At 39.1% G+C, this 19,657-nt stretch overlaps 1 protein-coding gene across 1 annotated transcript in view; it reads left to right on the forward strand.

Moving 5' to 3' along the window:
• Window positions 1–3,576: 3,576 nt before the first annotated feature.
• Window positions 3,577–19,657, forward strand: part of LOC143143125 (uncharacterized) — an 88,060-nt gene continuing 71,979 nt past the window's right edge. Inside the window, exon 1 of the mRNA XM_076304049.1 lies at window positions 3,577–4,303. The gene's annotated coding sequence lies outside the window, so the exon portion shown is untranslated. The remainder of the gene's footprint in view (window positions 4,304–19,657) is intronic.

Here is a 19,657-nt window from a genome sequence, read left to right on the forward strand (position 1 = left end):
TTGACCCGAATTTGATCATTAACTCCATATTTCAACATTAACTTTATATAAATATAATTAAATGTATATGAATACAATTCCTTATTTAAATATTTAGTAAATAATTGTGTAAGTATAAATTTCATTTATGTACAAAATTATTAAAGATTTAATTTTGGAGTAAATATCACGAATGCTCCATTTTTTGTTGCTTGATTAATTGTTTTGAAGTAAATAATTCATTTATTGCATGATTAAGAACGAGCGAACAGGTATCTATTTTCACAATAATTTTCTCATTGTTTAAACTTATAAATTTCGCTTAAAGTCAAAACATTTTCATGTATAAAATTCAAAATGCACGTGGTTAATGATTAAACTGCGCATGGTAGCGTCGTTTTCACAGTATTTACATTGAGATCTTAAATTTCACTATTTTATTATTCAATACTTGACCTTTATTGAAACAAATGTTAAAATGAAGTTTATTCTGGATATGCAACGAAATATATAAATAACATTATGTCATTAATTATTAATATTTAATACTAAGTAAATATTCGTTTATATTTATAAATTCCTTTAGATTTATATGCTGAGATTTTACCCTAAAAGATCCCTAGGGGTGGAATTAATAAATTAAACTTCATCGAGGAGATAACTATATCATATATAATTATTACATGACATGTATACACACATAATTATTAATACCTTATTAGAATATTATTGGTAATTACATGTAAAATAAACGTTTACAATGAAAGGAAAATAAATATTTAATATTTATGGAGTACTGGCAAATTTAATATTTTAAACGTTCTACAATTAGTTTATAATATGTCGATATATCAAGTTGGAAAAATATCGATTTGCTAATTTTGTATAATTAAATTTTACAATATCATTTCAGTTTGCGGTTGACAGATTACGCCACCTATCGGCGAATTTTTGAACGAAATTCGACCCATACCACGGGTAATGAGAATATAAATAAAATAATAAAATATATAATTTTACATTTAAGGTTTATATTTACAGTTAGCAAATATAAATAAAGAAGTGTTTGTCACGAAAAGATTGAAAAATGTTATAGTATCATTAACTAGATTTGTAGATTAAAAGCTATGAATAAATATCTTGCTTTATATATTTTTAATCATTTTATACAATTAAGTGACTTTTCACTCAAGAGAAGAGATGTTACTTTTCTCCTTGTAACTGAATTAAAATATTTATAGTATAAAAATATTGAAAATATTATTACACAATAATAATAATCAATATTAATAAAGTATTTCTAAAGAAAAGTATACACGAATGCATAAATACATGTGTGTGTAAATATAAAAGTATAAAAACGTAATTAGAAATCAAAATAAAGTGCACATCCAATTGCAACAAATGCCCTTTGTGATTGTAGAAAAGCGCTACGACGTTTATCTAATAGAAAGAATATTTATTATAAAATGACGCGATCCAAGTGATTGAAAAAATACCTACGGATGATCAATTACGAAGGGACCGTTTCCAGGTGGCTTGAAATTCACAGTCGACTAGAAATATGGAAATAAGGTGCACGTTCATACTTCATACCTGACAGATTTTCTATTCGAAAATACGAGGCATTAAACGTTAAATCGTTGATCTGTTGGCAGCGAAACGCGCTGATCAACGCATTTATCAAAATTATCATTCACGAATCGCTCGTGTATCGTAGAGCGTTACACGCGGATCTTCCGCATAACTGAATCCTTCGCGGCGATTCTTCGCCGATTTCTCGACGGGATACGTTTGCTGGGAAGGTGACAGACAGGCAATAATAAAATAGACGTTCAATCAAGCTGTAACTGACAGTCGTTTACATTTAATAAGCGGAAAGTTCCGACGGTAACGGGTATAATCACATCAGGTGTAACGTCGTGAAGTATTTTTTCAATATTGACTGCTAGGAGTGTACGTATTCACCCTGTTTCCTTCATCGGTTTATTAATTGGTGAACAGGAGCAAATAAGTGCCGCATAAATACCCATCGTTTTCTTAACCAGTCGAGCCCATTAATGGTGCGACTACACTGGGTGTTTCATAAAATGTGTGTGTACAGATAGTACAGATACGATGTAGTATCGTTATGTAAACGATAATACAATCTTTTACATATGCACACACGTGTTTGTGGTGTATGTCTGTTTAGTGTGCGTTCGGTATTTATGTGATATATATTATACAATGTATGGTGTGCGGTGCTACAATTTTTTGTCCGTGTTAGGTAGTTTGACAATACATCCCACATACCGCGTAATGCAGACATTACGCGTACACCACGCGCGGTGCTTTTTACGTTCTACAAAGTTACCTTGGACGGATAAAGAAGATTCATTTCTGGACTTTCTATGTAAGAGAAATGAAAAATGTTAAAATTATAGTTTTGTTATTTGAACTATCTAACGAATAGTGGAAATAGCTTTATTATTTGAAACAGCTAGTATTTCCGCTAGTATAACTATAAATCGGTTATTTCGTTTATTTCCGAGCAAACGTTGCGGAAAATAAAAGATCGAAATGTTATTTCAAACAGTTATTGCTTATTTGCCTTTGAAATAAAACTATCTCATCTCTGTTGGCTGTACCACTGTCGTGGTATTAATTCGATGTTCAAACGCATCATTCAAACGCACTCGGTATCGCGTAAGATCATCCTGGGGAGTGTGAACGGGGCCTAAACGTTGGAGCAAACGCGTCGGACAGGCGGGCGGACAGGCGGGCAGACAGGCGGGCAGACAGAAGCTGGAGCACCTGTCTGTCCCTCCACTTCTTCTGTATGGCAAAAGAGGGGCCGGCACTGGATACCCCGTGCCGCGGTTCAGTACCTCGTGCACGCTCACGCTGATAAGACCTTATTCTAATCACCCGTCACCTGGCGTCGATAGTCGTGCGCGGACCTTTTGCGCGATCTCACGCTCCGTCTGACGCAATTCCTTCCTTCCTCCGTACGGCGTGCGTATCGCACGCATTCCGCCTCGTCTCTCACACTTACTCTTTCTTTCTCGCGCGCGCGCACGCACATACACGTACACACACTCACACACACACACCACTTATTCTTTTTCTTTCTCTCTCTCGCGTGCTTCAAACTGACGCGGCCGGTGGCACTTTCATGCAGCGGATCGCGCCGCCGATCCAAGAATCTTTTCGATCCGGATCCCTCGATCTTGCGATCGAGCACGCCAGTTCGCCTCTGTCTCGGTTCTTGCTCCATCGAACGCATACGTAATTACCCCAGCCGATTATATCCGAACGATCGTCCAATAGCCACGTACGCATCGTTCGGTACGCGCTCGTGGAATGCGCGAATCGAATGGGGAGGATGCACGCGCCTTCTGCACTTTCCGTTCCGGCACGATGTCGGGGAAGATGCTGTGGAATCGTGACTCGATTTCCTTTCTGATCAGCCCCCCCCCCCTGTCGTCGGTTCTCGATCGAAGTTGAAATCGTTTCCGCTGGACTGAATCGAAAATCGATTCGATCGCATATATCGTTTCGTTCGTTTAGTTCGTTTAGTTCGTTCGTTTGACGTTCCAGTGTTAACATCGCTCGCGCGGGAGAGACGACCACGTGTTCGTACGCGTGCAGCGAGAACGTTCGATCGGGGATAGAGAGATCGATCTCGCAAACTAAATACTTCCTCGATACCACGAGTGAACGTAGCGCCGGTAGAGGTCACGAAGGAGGGCCGGCTGTCGTTATACGCGTTGAACGATCGAATGTCGTCGTCACGAAGAAATTAGGCGAACCGCCGGACGAAGAGTTCTCTTTTTCTCTCTCGGGAAGATCGAGTAAGTTCACGTGCACGAAGGAAAGGAACCTGCTCGGTCTGTAGCAAGAATTCCGGTGTTACGCAACGGAGAATAAGAACGAACGTGTCTCTGGCTGGGTGACGCTTTTTCATGAACTCGATAGACACCACGTGTCGAACGGTCGGCCATCGGGCACGAGGTTTTTATAAGCTTAACGAACTCACGGTTCCCCAGTTCCTCGAATCACGAAGGGAAAAATGAGACCCCTCGGGTCAAAGCGGGATCGTCGTTGAGTGTTTTGTGAAATCGTGAAACTGCGAAAGCACGCGCGTGACGTCTATTACTGGCGACAGGTGTATCATAAAGTCTGCTGTTCCTTTTGTTTCGCGAGAAAAACGAAGCGATCTCCAGACACGCGAGTGCGGCTTTCGTAGAAAACCTTGTGGTATCGACCTGTGGCAATCCCGTTACACCTTCGGTCGACGAGTGCTGTTTGTTGGATTAAAGGGAACTTTCATATGAGATCGGTAAGTCGTGAATTTTTTTTTCTTTACGCTCTATTATTTATTCGAATTGTCGGATGATATTGAACTGTAATTTTTATTTCTCGTGTTCGATTTTTTGGTTAATTCGATTCCTTTACCGCTTCTACGAGTGTGCGTAACAATGGCGAAGGCAGGTTAAGATACATTTGAATCATTTGACTCGTAGAGTTATTTAAATGAAAATCATGGAAAAATTATAGTCGTGAAAAAGCAAATCTTGCGTGTGATCTTTTGATCGGTTTAATGTTTTTCGACAATAAGTATATAATGTGAATTGTCGACGTAGATATAAAATCTCTGCATACTTACAAAATGTTTAATTACGGTCATGGGCGTGGTAAATATGTAAACCATTAAATAACCTTCGAAGGTTTCATTTTTCGGAAAACTTTATTTATGCTCTTTTAGAAATTATTTTAGTAATAACTGTTTTTTAATATTTTAATTTTGACGATTAAACTTGTTAATTATCCACAAACGTAAATTTACGTTTAAGTAATTTTATTTTTGTATTATTATCATCGTCATACGTTTCGTCATATTGGATCATTTGAATCGGTAAAATGAAATACTGTGCAAAAATATTAACAGTCTTTTCAGTGTATGCGATTATGATTGTTTATTAATTTCGCCTTGGTACACTTTTTACCGTACCGTGTTTTACAGTAAGTAAGTAATGCGATTGCACGTAGTTACTAAATAATATGGCGTTTTAAGAAGTAGGGTAAATATATTTAGATCGCCATTTTTTACGTAGAAAATTAATTTTAACTTTTAATGTATGGAATTTGATTTTAAACTGGTAACTGTTTTACCATTTTCTTATATTTTATGCAAAAGGTATCATTTTTAGTTTTTAATCGATTTTACGCATCGATCGTTAACAATCAATTAACGGAGTCAAAGATAAGTAAAACGTGGAGTATCTCTAATGTAAAAGGACTTGTGCATACTTTAGAAACACAGCGCTCATAAATATTTGTAGAAAGTATATGACAGAATGTCAATTAGACCGATGCAGAGAAAGTTCTTTGAGAAGTTGTACGTGAGCAAAGTGACGAATATCTTACGACGAATTAGGAAATCGTGGTTGCATTAGTTTATTATTTGTAATACGTGTCAAATGCAAATACAAATAATACAATGCGTACAATGAAACGGGTACAACAAATTTTTGTTTACGCAGTGTTCGTTGGAAGAAATTTTTGTCGAAGTCAATATTATCCCATTTATCGAAGTGTTTTTTGTCAGATGCTCCATCTTGTATTTCTTTCAACAAAACCTTGATACTACCGGGCATGAAGTTCGAAGCGAAAGTTTGCAACTTGTATAAAATAACAGCACAGAAGTACGTACACGGTATTTAGCACAGTGTACGAGCAAAAATTACATCTAGAATTCGAGCTAATTGTAATTTCTTTCTTAAAGGATGTCGTTAGTCGCTTTATGTTTGTTATTTTTATTTCTGCTTGTAAAAATGATCGGGACTGTTTGCGACGCAGTTGTAGCCTTCGATTTAAGAATTCACCGGATATTGAATTAAATTCCAAGGTGCTGTACTGCTTTGGGTATTGAGCTCGTGATCAAGAGTCATCCCCACCACTGTTCGTGTTTATTCAATTCGAGTGATTTTCGTTTCCAAGAATACATATCTAAAAAAACAAAGTCCTGGTGATGGAATTTCATCCCATGAAGTGTTCCATTCATTGTTCTTCTCGAGTGGCTCGTTCCAGTTTGATTAGTTCCGACAAAAATTCTCTACCTGTTTTCCTTATTGATAATTGGCGATTTATCGAACATTACGCGAAACGCTACTGCATCCGAATAGAACGAAATTGAGCTTATTCGGAAAAAATTGTAACTTTAAATTTCAGTTAACCGTTTCGCACCAGATAAAATTACACGATTTCCGCTTAATTATTTCCGCTTAAACGTTACGCTCAATTATTTCTAGAATCTTTCGTTTTATATTGGAGAAATGATTCATTCGAAATATTTGGTTAATGTTTCGAGCGAATATCATTAGAGGTTTCTCAGATATAGGAAATTATGCAAATTAGTTTAAATAGGGTAACGATAGATCGCACGCTCGACGGTTCTCGTAACACTACAGGAATGCGACAGATCCGTAGGTACGTTTGAATTTATGAGGGTTAAATACACCTAACCCTCCATTTAGTCGGTTGATCGGATCCGTAAAAGTTCCATGTAAACGAAGACCAACGGATGTATAAAAAATGAGGAGGAACGTTTCAAGGTTTCATTCTTTGTTTCGAACGATTCTTCGTATATCTATCGCATATGTTTTTTCCACGTTAAACGTTTGTCAAAAATTTATACAAACGTATAGGGAGGATTAATTTTTTGACAAAGAAAATAATTTGATACTTGACGGGTGAATATCGTAGAGTTGCATTTTCTTTAATTAAACAAAAAATCCACTTACTCGAAAATTCGTTATCTGCACTTTCTGGACTACAATTTTCTCGCACTTCCTGGAGTATTTGGATTCGTTCGGTCATGCTGAACCTAAACCTGTGTAATGCGAGTGCCGCGTGAACCCTTGGGTCGGGTCAGGTGTATCGAAAAAGAAAAGGATGTGCGAAACTGTATCGCGGCAACCCTCCTGCGAGTGAAAAATGCATCTATTAATGTTAACGAGCCGAGCAACTGAACTCGTACTATGCGTAATCGTACGATTCCCAGCTCAATTTGCTTCTAAACAAAACATTCCACGGTAAGTTCACCCACACACGCTCAACACCTAAGATTTAATGACCGTGATCGTCTCTTAGGAATTTTTTGATCGCAATCGCCGTGAGAAGGAGTCATTACCCCTTGGCGGGCACTATTAATTAGTAACTAATTGTCTCGCGTAAGGATACACGCGGCAAGTGCACAAGATGGACTGCCAATTTCTTCGGGCAACGATCAACTTTGGATCTGGCGGTTTAACGAACTCGCAAGGACGTTTTCGTCAATCTATGGAGCTTCCTTGTGAAAGTCAATTGTTCAAGCACGGAATGTGTAATGAGTAATGACTTCATTGTCTCGTGCTACACCGTGCATGTAATTAAGGGGTCGTCTAACTCGTATAATTGTTGTATCGTACGCTACACGATTGGACGAATCTTGATTTTTCAAGAAGAATTGTGCCAATTTTTCTTCGAATTAACCGTCGCGTGTAAAAACGTCGCTGTAGATCCGTGTCTGGGATTTTAGATAAATATTAGATGCACAACGTTTGACGCGAGCCGTACACCGTTACGAAACTTACAAATTTATGTTTTTCGTGGTTTCATTAACCGTTGGTTCTCGGTTTTGTTGAAAACTCTAAACAATCTTTGGGGACGATTTCATAGTTTTTAAACGATTGCGTATTACGAATACGGGGCATTAAGAGAACCTGTTTCAAATCTACGTGAAAATTGCATAATGTCGCAGTTAATGCCATTACTAATTGCTTTTTGATAACAATAATTTACAAGTGTCGGTAGTGCGGCGTAATGCATGGACATTGTAAAAGTACGCAAATAGCTGCACGCATTTGCCACATCGTTAGGCACCATCAGTGTAATTGCACTCATACTTCACGGCTAATGGTTTCCTTGTTTATAATGTAGCATAAAGCCATAAAAATGCTTAGACTGCATTAGTGAACTATTACACCCTTCGAAGTACCTATTTTATAAGCAAAACTTATTCCGAGAGATAATAAAGCGGTAAATTCACATTCGTGTAACTAATCTGTGCGATAAAAGCAAATTGACGTACTTCCTACTACAATTATACGAATAAGTATAGATTTCTCCATTATTATTCGTCGAATAGTATTGAATTTGGCAAAAGGAACTGGAAATTTCTTGGTCATAAGAGCAAAGTCAATTCGTTTATTTATTTGCAATAAATAGACAAAATTTTGGCTCTATCCAAATCATAAATTCTTATACGAATCGATCACTTAATTTGATCTCGACAAATTTCTTTCTCAATCTATCAGCGATAGACACATGACAAGGAAACAAAATACACGTATCAATTTTTATTATTGAATATTCAATTTTCTTTAATCGGAGTTGTCAACTTTCAACTAAACTCGTATTACGGTTGATTATTGCAAGTCAGTAAATAAATATTAACAGTACGACGATTTTTAATAATAATAGTAGATAATAGTAATGCGATGCAAACGACTTATTTCCAAAATTGAGGTTGCAAGGTTGTCCTGAGCTGTAGATTCAAGAAAACATCGATGAAAATAAAGTGACTAAAATATTTACTAGAATATTTCTAAGCACATGAAAAGAGTACTATAACGTATGCTCTGAAAGAGTGCAAATACCTCACGAATTTACTTAGATTCGCCATATATGTTCACGCATCTCGAACACGAGGTGGGGCACGAGCGTGGCAATTTTGTGGGAGGTATGATATACGACGATTATCTCGATGAAACGTGAAACTGAGAAGATAAATTATTAGGTTCAGTAATGTATACCGTTCGGATGTTTTAACAGAGCGTGAACTCGTATCACGTCTTTACAAATAACGTTTAATCAACAACGTATGCGCCTCTGTCTTGTAACTTTTTATCATCCATGGGTTCATATGTACATTCCAGTGGCGCGAAAGGTTTTATTTCCATCGTTGAAAATTTCAGACGCACCATTTTTACGAACGTTGTTTAAATTTTTGTTTCGGTACACCCCCGATCGTTCTTCAGCTGTTCGATGCTGAAAATCCACCACACACTGTAGAAACAATTTTGGTCATGGTTTTCGATCTGCTCTTGCGACACCGGCTCAAACATGGGCAAGCTTTCATAAAAAAAAACGTTTCGAACGGTACTTGTAAATTAATTTGTCCTTTTCCCGTTTAACTCGGAACATACGTATCTGGTCTGATACAAATAGCAATGATATGTTCACCGTCGATGGTTCTAGCGTTAAAAAGTCACCACCCTGCACACGAGTCGCGTCTCACCGAGTGAAAGATTCGCGTCGAGTTTGCTACGCGCGTCAAAGTCCACTTGTTAGTAGTCGCTTGCTAACGCGCTGCAAATATGAAAGTTAAAAATCGCTATTGGCTGCAGCCCGTTGAGTTAGGCGAGTAAGCGCACCGTGTAATTCTTTGTTGGTGAGAATCGTTCGGGTGCAATTCATTCATTGCCCGGTGTATTCGAGACCAATACCTCGAGACGTGTAAAAAGCTAACGGTAAAAAGAGAGAAACAAACGTTTGAACGGCTCTTTGTCCGTGGTAAGATTGAAGTCTCGAAACACTGGTAGCAGGTTATCATTACGCAAGTTTTATTATCTTACTTCGTGTGTTCTGGCATGGAAGTATTATAGCAACAGGCGTGGTGGCACGGTGCTTCTAAACGCGCTAACGGGCATAGTTTTCGTTAATCCTCCGTTACACGAACGTTGTACGATTTTTTAAAAATTATAAAATGAAAATATTTTCTTACGTCGATGAATTAACCAGTACTTAATTAAATAAGGAAAAGAAACGGTAATTGGGTCGAAGGTCTGGGTGTAGAACTAACGCTACTTTTCTCTTCAAAGAGATGTACACCTACTATGGTTTTCATCGAATAGTATAATACTCGTATATTATCGTCTCGGGCCTTTCTTTTTATCGTTAGGGTTGACGATGCAGTGATTAATGGATCTCAAAGTGATTACACGCTTCACGATCAGCTTGTACATTTCGCGGGAAAGGGTCGTCAATTTGTTGCGATCGTATCGACGACTAAATTATACCAATTAATTAAACAAATTGCAACCGATTGAGTCAGTTACGAAACCGAATTGAATAATTATCGATAAAAATGTGGGCACGTCGTGTACTGCTTCCAAACGTGACGCAATCTGAGAATTAATCGCTAATTACCGCGCAATCTACAATGGTAAGTCGTTTTTGAAAGTAAAATTAATTTTGTTTACACGCTCGATGACGGTACAGGAGCAATAATGAAAAACAACGGGTCAAAGAGGGCAACAACGACGAGAGTTGATTTCAAAAGGTACTCGTAACAAAAATTATCTCGATTGTGTACCTATACATCATTATAATTCTTAGCCAGTAGCTAATTGTGTTTGTACCTAGGTACTCGTTTGAGAAAAACCATTCACCGGTTATTTGCAATTCAATCCTCTCGTTTTCATCGCGATGAAAATTGCATTCGTTTCACCGACATTTCTACACGGTGACGAAGACGATTTTGATAAATTCGCGTTTGCTAATAACGCGACGTACGTTTCAACGATTACAGAGTATCCCCGTCGGTGGTTCTTGGATTTCGTTTGGTGCATCATCGTTCATATTTTACATCGAATTCCAGGTAGCCGGTAATTCGGTAAGCTCGGACGATCTCGGTTTCGCATCTTCTCTCCCATGTTCCCTCGTATCTACATTTTGTTCATTCTTGTTCACGCTTACCGAGGGAATGCCGACCGTTACGAACAGAGTTACGAGTGAACGTGTACTGCAACTCCGCGTCTCAGACAGAGGATATTAGATCCACTTTTCTTCCGCGTAATTATTATTGAACTGCTCTGCCAGTTTCGGTGTGCATAGTTGGCAGCCTGACAAACGTGTGGGCAATACGCGTAATAAAGGAGTCAGTGACATTCGCGGAGATATGATTGGTCGCGGACTTTGCGCATTTTACGCGAGCGATTCAGCATTCCTTCGCGGCGCGTAATGGTTAAATAAAAATACGCGAGTTTCGTGCCCCGCTAACGCGATACCTAGAAACGACGTTGGAAGAACTCTCACTTCCAACCCGGTTCTGTAGGGCAAATATAATCGATCGAGTTGTGTAACGGGCAAAAGTTTCAGTCCCAAATGACTCCGAAACACGAACATTTGTTACGATAAGATGGCATGCCCGCACTGAAATCGGACGCCATTTTACATCCGCCGGGTACAGTTATACAATGCGTCTGATGAATTATTTCAGCCACGGTAGACAATCAATCAACGGATTGAAACCCAACCGATGATTAAATATACGCGGTAACCAAAAATAGAGAAAGAACGGTTCACCGGGTAATAAATATTTATTTGACATCGAAACGAAGTAAAACGTTTATGCGAGCGTATTATGCGGTCGTTGTTCAAACTTGTTCGCGAACCGTACGATAAATGGCTTTCAAAGAAGTAAACCTATATTTCAATCGCGAGTGAGCGCAATGACATATTTATATAGATATTTTGTGAACAAAGTACGATCGAGGAAACAAAAATCGACAGCGCAACGATACCCATGGTTGTATCGTTGATCGATTTCAAACGTTTCGCCGCGCTAAACGACGAGGGATGAAATCGATGGTGAAAGTCGTAAAATGGACGCGTTCTCCAAACTGTATACGTTTCGTCGGTTCGTTGAGCACAATTTCAAAAAAAGTGCTCGATAATTGCAACAACGGAAACGATCAACGACAGATACCTTCCCGGTATCGCCACCCTGTTCGCGAGGCCGAGGAGTTTTCTATTCTAATCGAAACGAGTATTGCACAAGCAACGTTCATCGAATTGCAAGCAGCGCGCGTGTGGCGCGTGAATGGTTCGTTGATCGATAATCCGCGATCGAACGAGCACGAATTCCGATCGACAAAATCCCGACCGTTCCTATTTCGGTATGTCGCGCGAGCGCGCGCGTGCACGCTGCTGGCAGTAAGGCATCTCGATTTTTCCAAAGATCAAAACCCGGAGACAGTTCCTAACGGTAGAGCGTTGGGCTTTCATTCATAAAACGGCACTCGCGGACGCGACATTACTCTCGATCAGATTGGAAACCAGTTCCAGACACGCCCGTTTCGGAGTAATTCTTCATTACTTTTACCGCATTTAATGCACTACTTCCTTGCGCTTGGATATCTATTACGTCAAACTATATTTCAAGGCTCATTTCCTCGCATTCAACCCTCGTTCAAAGTCCACGCCCTGACGCGTACGGGGAACCAAGGGGGTTGCTGGCGAGACAACTCGGGTCGTTCGAACAATTTCACGCGGACGATTCGACGCGTTCATTGCGTACGGATGAAAACGATCCGTCGCGATAGATATTCTCGCGTTATAAATCGTTCGAGACACCGAATTAATTTGCGGTTGCCATTTGCGCGACACCGGTCGGTGTAGGTTCGAAAGCGGCGTACTGCCCGTATCTCCGAACAGTTCGTGTTTTAATGGCTTTACACGGTTCGTGTAGAGTCGAACTAGCGACACATCGCAACCGGAGCTTGTAACTGTTGCTCGCGATCAATAACAACGCAAACAACAAAGTGTCCGTACGACGTCGTTCCCCAACGGGGCGCTTCAAAACCCGAACTCTTCGTTTTACGAACACCGTGCGATTCGAGAACTCTGTGTACGCGTACACGGATCTTGCCACGAGTTGAACGAAATGCACAAATATGCCCACACGGACACCACCGTGTCGAAAGAAACGAAACATTGTTCAACCGTGGAACGTTAAACGAATGGTACCGTAAGAATCGATACTTTGGCAATCCAGTTTCTATTGTCTACTTCTTTCTGTCGCACATTTTCTTTAGTAGCATGTCCAGCAGCCTACAGACAGTTAGTGTCGCAATTGTCTAGGGCGTTGAGGAACTATACCCTCGAGCGATTTTTACTTTATTATTTTCCAACAAGGATATTCGATTTATAATTCGCCCATATTGTACACGCACAATGTATTGACCTTCCCACACGGTCTATACGGGGTGCCACGAGAGGAAACCGTGGATTTTTACCCACTCGTATTTTGTCCGTTTAATAGATAATAGATACAAAAAAAAAAGAAAAAAAAAAAAGAAAAACAAAGTTTCTCATCAATTATTTTCTCACCGCACGAAACACCGAAACGTACCTCGAAGTAATCGACTCGGGTGTAAGAGTTGGTTCAATTTAACCCCGGGTACCGCGACAATTGCAACAAGATAAAATACAAATTACAATTTACGAAAAATATTTACAGAAATTATGATAATAGTTTCGTTAAAGTATGGAATTATGTTTTAAGGGTGCAAGTCGAAAGAGGAGTACTGTAACGTAATGATCGTTTTAAAAGAATAAATTTCCCCCACAAATCAATTTACATTCGCCATCCTTTCCGGCGCGTCTTGAACGCGGCGCATGAGCGCAGCAATCTTGTGGGAGGTATTCGACGATTATCTCGATTGTACCCTTAGCGAATTGAGCAGCGCGAGGACTCGAATCTCGAAAAACACAATAATCCGGAAAACGAACAAAGGCATTTGATTTTGTAACGATGCATAATGATATACCGTGTAATTCATTTAATCGTAAATAATTATAGAAGTAAGCGAATAAATTCGATCCTCGAAGCTGCACCGGCAGCTAAGGTGTTGAACATAACGCGAACCGTATACTTAAAGCTTATTGTCTGGGTAATTTGTAGTTCGATTATCGATATCGTGCATCATTACATATCGTTCAAACTATTTCGTTGGTATTGCGCAAAGGTATCGAGCATTCGGTCGTTTTGTGATTAATTACTCGTACGAATACGTACGATGCTGTCTCGGTGCAAAGGAATTGCGGATGAAAACACTTAACCGGTGTACCCGTTTACAAGAATTATGCTCGACGTATGAAAAAAATTCCCGCGTTACTATACGGTTAGTTACTTATTGTGGTCGAAATGCATTTACATAAATTATCGGTCTAGACGCGATGGTATCGGACCTGTGGCGCTGAAAAATCTCGATATCGTGAATTTATTTTTAACGTTATGGTAATTTATACGTTTCTTTTTATCGATTTTCTCGTACGAATTATACTCTACGAAATGTTGGCAGAGTTGTAAGAATTAAACGCTTAAAAGACTGTTTCGCTTTTTCTATAAAATTTCACCGTTCTTTTCTTCTTCGACGCAGTCCTGAGAATAATTTTCCTCGAATTTCAAGATCGATCATATTTTCAAGTGTATCTCGTTATTAAAAAATAAATTGTGAAAGAAACACGAAGGCTTCTCGTACCACCGATCGATTCGTTATCGGAAAAAAAATTGATTACTCGCAAAGCCCAGTAGCCGGTAATCGATGCGCAAATCAACAATCTCTGCACTAATTGTCGGTTGGGTAAACATTTTGATCGCGTAGTCGTGTTTAATAATGTTATCGGACGAAGGGAGTAAAAGTGAAATTGTCACGTGTCTCGTTCGTTAGCGTCGTGGACCGTTTCGAAAAATTGTGACGCCCTATCTCGCGGTTTTCCGCGCATCTTCGTTAAAGTATCGTTAATACACTGACTCGTAGGCGTGTAAACACGCGGCACGGTATAAAAGCGCATGTAAATGATTTATCTTGATCTCCGCCCACGCTTTTGACTCCGACCTCCAGAATTATCCCGCGGTACGTTTCATTCGTTCTTCGTTTTCTTTTTATTCCGGTTGTTCTGCTCCTCTATTTTCCCCCCTTTATCTTCATTCGTATGCATTATTCTTCAACCACACGGACGAAGCATTGTACCAAACGAGAAGTACTCTGTCCTTGGTCGAGAAACACTCGGAGATATTGGATAAGCAAATTTTTTCGCGTGCACGAACACGCGAAATTGAACCGCAGATTGTCATCGTTGTTTCTTACCGCCATCGTTCGCTCTCTCAGGTTCGCGCTACTTTGTAAGTAACTTTCAATCGTCTTTGCAATAAAATAACTCGTACACTGTATCACTGGTGCGTTACTCGTTACGTTGCTCGGACGATAGTGAATCCTGACGTTACTACGCTCGTATGGTTGTCCTTCGCGATTGCGGGAGGAACTCGCGTATCATACTTTTGATAAATGTAGTAGACAATGTTTGCAATATAATTTCTTCGAATTCGAAGTTACGCGACGTAAAACAACCGATAGAAGCGTTTAATATTTATCCAATATTGAAAGTATTAAAAATCGAGAGCAAACGCGTGTTTATAAAAAAAAGTATAGATAGTGAAACTAGAGGGAGCAGGTTCGTTGCATCATGCGAATAAAGTGTCGCTTACCGATATCGCTAACACTGTGGTTCAAAGATTAGGCAACGTTGGTTAGAGTATTTTGCCATACTTTTACACCTGAGATGTTTTCTACCTGTTCTAAACTGTGCAATGTAAAGGTTGCCACTGAGAATGCCTTTAATCTACTTTCGTAATAAGTAATCGACTTACGTGTTTCGTATTTCTCTACCAAGATGCAATCACAATTAACGTTATTAATCACAAATTACGTAAAACATCGTCTATAGTATTTATCGTCTATAATTATAAACCGTATAAATTACATAAATCGCTACGGTAGTTGCGCAAAATTTTTTACGCGATAACATTGTAACCGTTAAAGAATTTCAAAACTTCGGTTGGAGGTCCCACTTCGTACTTCGATAGCGCCAGTCCATACAGCCTCGAAGGTATATACATTTGTATATTTGTATTAAATATTTGTATATTCGCATCGTACGAAAGAATGGAAAATGTGCCTTTTCCGCAACATTTTTGTAAAATAGAATTCAAGTACAAGTATCCGAAAAAGTATCGGAAATTTAATATTTCAGTGATTCTTGAAAGACGAAACTAAAGAAAAAGTTGATACGTACACACGTCTATATTTCGTCGTCCTTCTTTTTTTATTAGAAAGTATGGTCCGCGTATTTCGGCGGGAAATCGGGGAAAATTCCTAAACGTGTAGTGGAAAGCGTTTTAAAATTAAACGGAAAGCTGTCGAATCCGTTCTATAAATAAACTCCATTAAAACCGACGATGATCCAATTTCGATGCACCCATGCCGCAACTGGCCGCAGTCTTCGGCATGTGATGCACGTTCTATACCTACTGTACATATATACCCTGGCCAAGGCTGACAATCGAGTACATCGACAGACTTTTCTCGCTGTCTTTGACCTTAATACTAAGAGGTGCCGAGGCCAAAGACCTTGCCATTGAATTTGGCTGTAATCGAAGTTGACGTCACCGAGTACCCGGCTCGGTAAGGAGCAACGATGTAAATGACTTTCACGAATATTGCCTGCGACATTTTGCTAAGGCGAGCGCCTTGCACGCGGCGACGTCGGCCGCTGACTGAACATTTCGCGTTCCAGCCTCGTGCTCTTGGCGAATAAACGCGATTACGTTTGTGTCCCTCGCGCGGAGGAGATATCGGCATCGGCGGACCATGAACGGTGCTCGTCTCCAAGTCCGCTTCAATGGAGCCCAACCGAAGGCATTATTCCCGCGAGAGGTCCGTCAATGATTCGCTTCGACGAACGATCGCTTTGCAACCAGCTAGAATAATTTCAAACGGCCACGCCCACGTATGGACGAGAATACGGAGAAAGTGTTTTCGATTTCGGGACAAGGAGCGAAACTGATCGAATATTTTCCGAAACGTTTACCTCTGAGCGTTTACTCGAGCTTTCGCGTTCCCCATCGGACGACGTTCGCGCGGATACGATGTTAACGCGAAAATTAACCACGACTTTTTTTTAATCCGTTCCGTTCTTCGTAGATTCTACGTCCTCGTACGGTATGAAATATTACGTTTGTCTATGAAACTTTCGACGATGTTTGTACGCGTTCGTACTGTACGTATTTTCATTTCGAGTAAAATAAGATTTTTTCGGTGGTCGTAAAGTAATTCTGGACAATTTCGTATTGTCCATTACTTACGCGGAGTTGAATCACCGTAGCTTGTAAAAGTTAAAAACACAAAGAGTACTGCTTCAAATGACACAGTTAGACGGGACGTTCTTTACGGCTTACCTGGCCGTCTCCGCGATGAACCATATTTTATTGCCATCGCTGCAATGCGCTTTACAACGAGCCACTTTCATTGTGATAGAGCAAACAGGGCGATGATATAATGCACAATACGAGACGTCTAGGGTAGCATAAGTCACGGACAATAGAGTGTGTATTTATTCTCTTCAAGTATTTTGAGTTACGGCGAAATGGCGTGTAACAAGTATGCCATCCTGTTTTGCCCAACGTGCAAATGTGCAAGACGCTGGGTCGTAAATTATACAATACAATGAAAATTTACGACGTATCATTGAGAGATGACCCACTAATTACTATACCGAGTGTTTCTCACGGGGCAATAAAAAATTAATATTTTCTTAAAAATCTCCTTAAGGTTTTTACCGTTTTCAACCGATTGTTATAGTAAATTATTCGATTGACGCAATAGATGTCCCCGTAGCTGGACTCGGAATTTTTAAACACAGTACGTAAGACTCGTAAACTATTTCTTACGCTACGCGTTGTTTTTGCAAGTTATTCCGTATCGAAATACGCGTGTTGCAACGATTCGACCGATTGCATTACAAATGTTTTCGTTTTATACCTATAATTCGCATTCGTTACAGTATACTCCGTTAAAATACAATATCAATTATTGTTTTCAATCATCACGATTCAATATTCTATTTCACGTTTCACCGTTTCAATGTATTTCGTACATTTCGTACCTGTATTTGTCGCAATGGTGTTATTTGTCAATTTATTTTCTCGATGTTTGTTCCTTCTGAATATTTTCTTCATTTCTTTGACGTTCGAGTACTCCTTTCTCGAGATACAATACAAATTTCTTTCACCGATTAAAACATTCCGTTTTCATATTCATCGCAATTTTCTTTTGTCGATAATTCGAGTTAATGTCAAGACTAACGGTAACCGTCCACCTTTTGCAAATATAACTTTTAGTACGGGAGGTACGCGAGTGAGATACGAAGTAAGCAAGATTTGTTCTTAAAATAAAGTCGTCTCTATTCCTGTCTTCTAAACTATCCTTAGTGCGAAACATTGAAAGAATTGTAAAAATAAATTGTCGTTTGGTGAAAGGTAGTCCTATAACCATTGAACGTACACACCGTAGCACAAAACGTAACGACTGCCATTCAATTATATTTTATTAGAGGTACGAGTTAAAGCTACTATATTTTGAGATTTGGGTGTGGCCAATCACACTTACACACGTTCTTTTTGTAAATCCTGCCATTGATCGGTAACCTATTCCTCGTAGTACGGCCCATTGTGTTCAATTTTCGACTGTGCCTCGGTCAAAGTAGCCATGTACGCTGATTGTAATCTTCTTACATCGTGATTTAAGTGCTATGAGAAGCAGATGAACGAGGAGCGACGTCGTTAGTTATTCCCTTCTAGTTTCATCGCCTCTGTCGCCGCAGAGCAAAGACGGGTTTAGGTCGAATGAGAGAAAGGCTCTCGTGTCGCCAATCTTTTCGAGCTCATTTTTATGGTAATACGCGCATTTACTATGCGATATTGCGCTCAATTTCAATATAGGATTCTCTGAACACCCGCTTAATATTTCAAGGCGAGCTGCACCGTCGAGGTCCCCAAAAAAAAGTGCATCAGACTTTGTAGAATTATTAGCTTGTCCGAAAATTAATCACAGAGTTTGATTTACGAGATTGCTACATAATACAGTTAGAGTATCAATCATCTAATTACGAAGGGTATAAATTATTTTTGATTCTTCGGTTTTCAATCTTTTACATTTTATTTTCTCATCGAAATACTTACGAGATACATACTTGTGGTTTTATTTTCACTATTCCGATTGTTATTATTTCTTACACATTTTCCGTCACTCTTTGCATGGCACTGCAACAGTGTTTGTCCGGATTTTGATAGTTTTTATTTTTACAATTACGTATTTTCAAATTTACGTTCACCGTGATGATTGTCAAAGCGAAATGTTATAAAGTGTCCCTGTTGTTGATCGATATAACAAATAATAATACGTATTTATCATCTATGCTACGAAATAAAATAAGATGAAAAATAAAAATAAAACAAGAGAGAGGGAGAGAGAGAGAAAATGGTAAAAATATTACTTTTGGTATAAACGATTTTGTGATAAAAAGGTACGCTATTGTTAATTACGATTCTGGGAAACGTCAAAGGAGTTTCATGAAATTTGTAGCGAAAGTCTGTGCCACCATTTAATTCCAAGAAAATTATGATAACTGTTCGATGGTCACAATATGGTGTAGTGTATTGTAACTTTTTGAACCCGTGCGAAACAATTATTAATGCAGATACGCAGTGTCACGGAAGTACGTGGATACAATTCATGAAATATTAACTATATTGTAACCAACAATAACAACTGGAAGCATTGATAAACTTGCCTTGTAACAACGTTTTGTCAACAAACACAAATCGGTCGGTCTTTCCTTCGAGCAACTTGATGCGTGAAAAAAAATTGAAACAAAAGAAACAAATTACGGTGTCTGCGAGGAATTGAGAAAAAAAAAACAACGAAAGAAAATGGAATGCAATAACTCATAAAACGTCGAACAATCT

This window comes from Ptiloglossa arizonensis, chromosome 2 (assembly GCF_051014685.1).
Source record: "Ptiloglossa arizonensis isolate GNS036 chromosome 2, iyPtiAriz1_principal, whole genome shotgun sequence".
Classification (NCBI taxonomy): domain Eukaryota; kingdom Metazoa; phylum Arthropoda; class Insecta; order Hymenoptera; family Colletidae; genus Ptiloglossa; species Ptiloglossa arizonensis.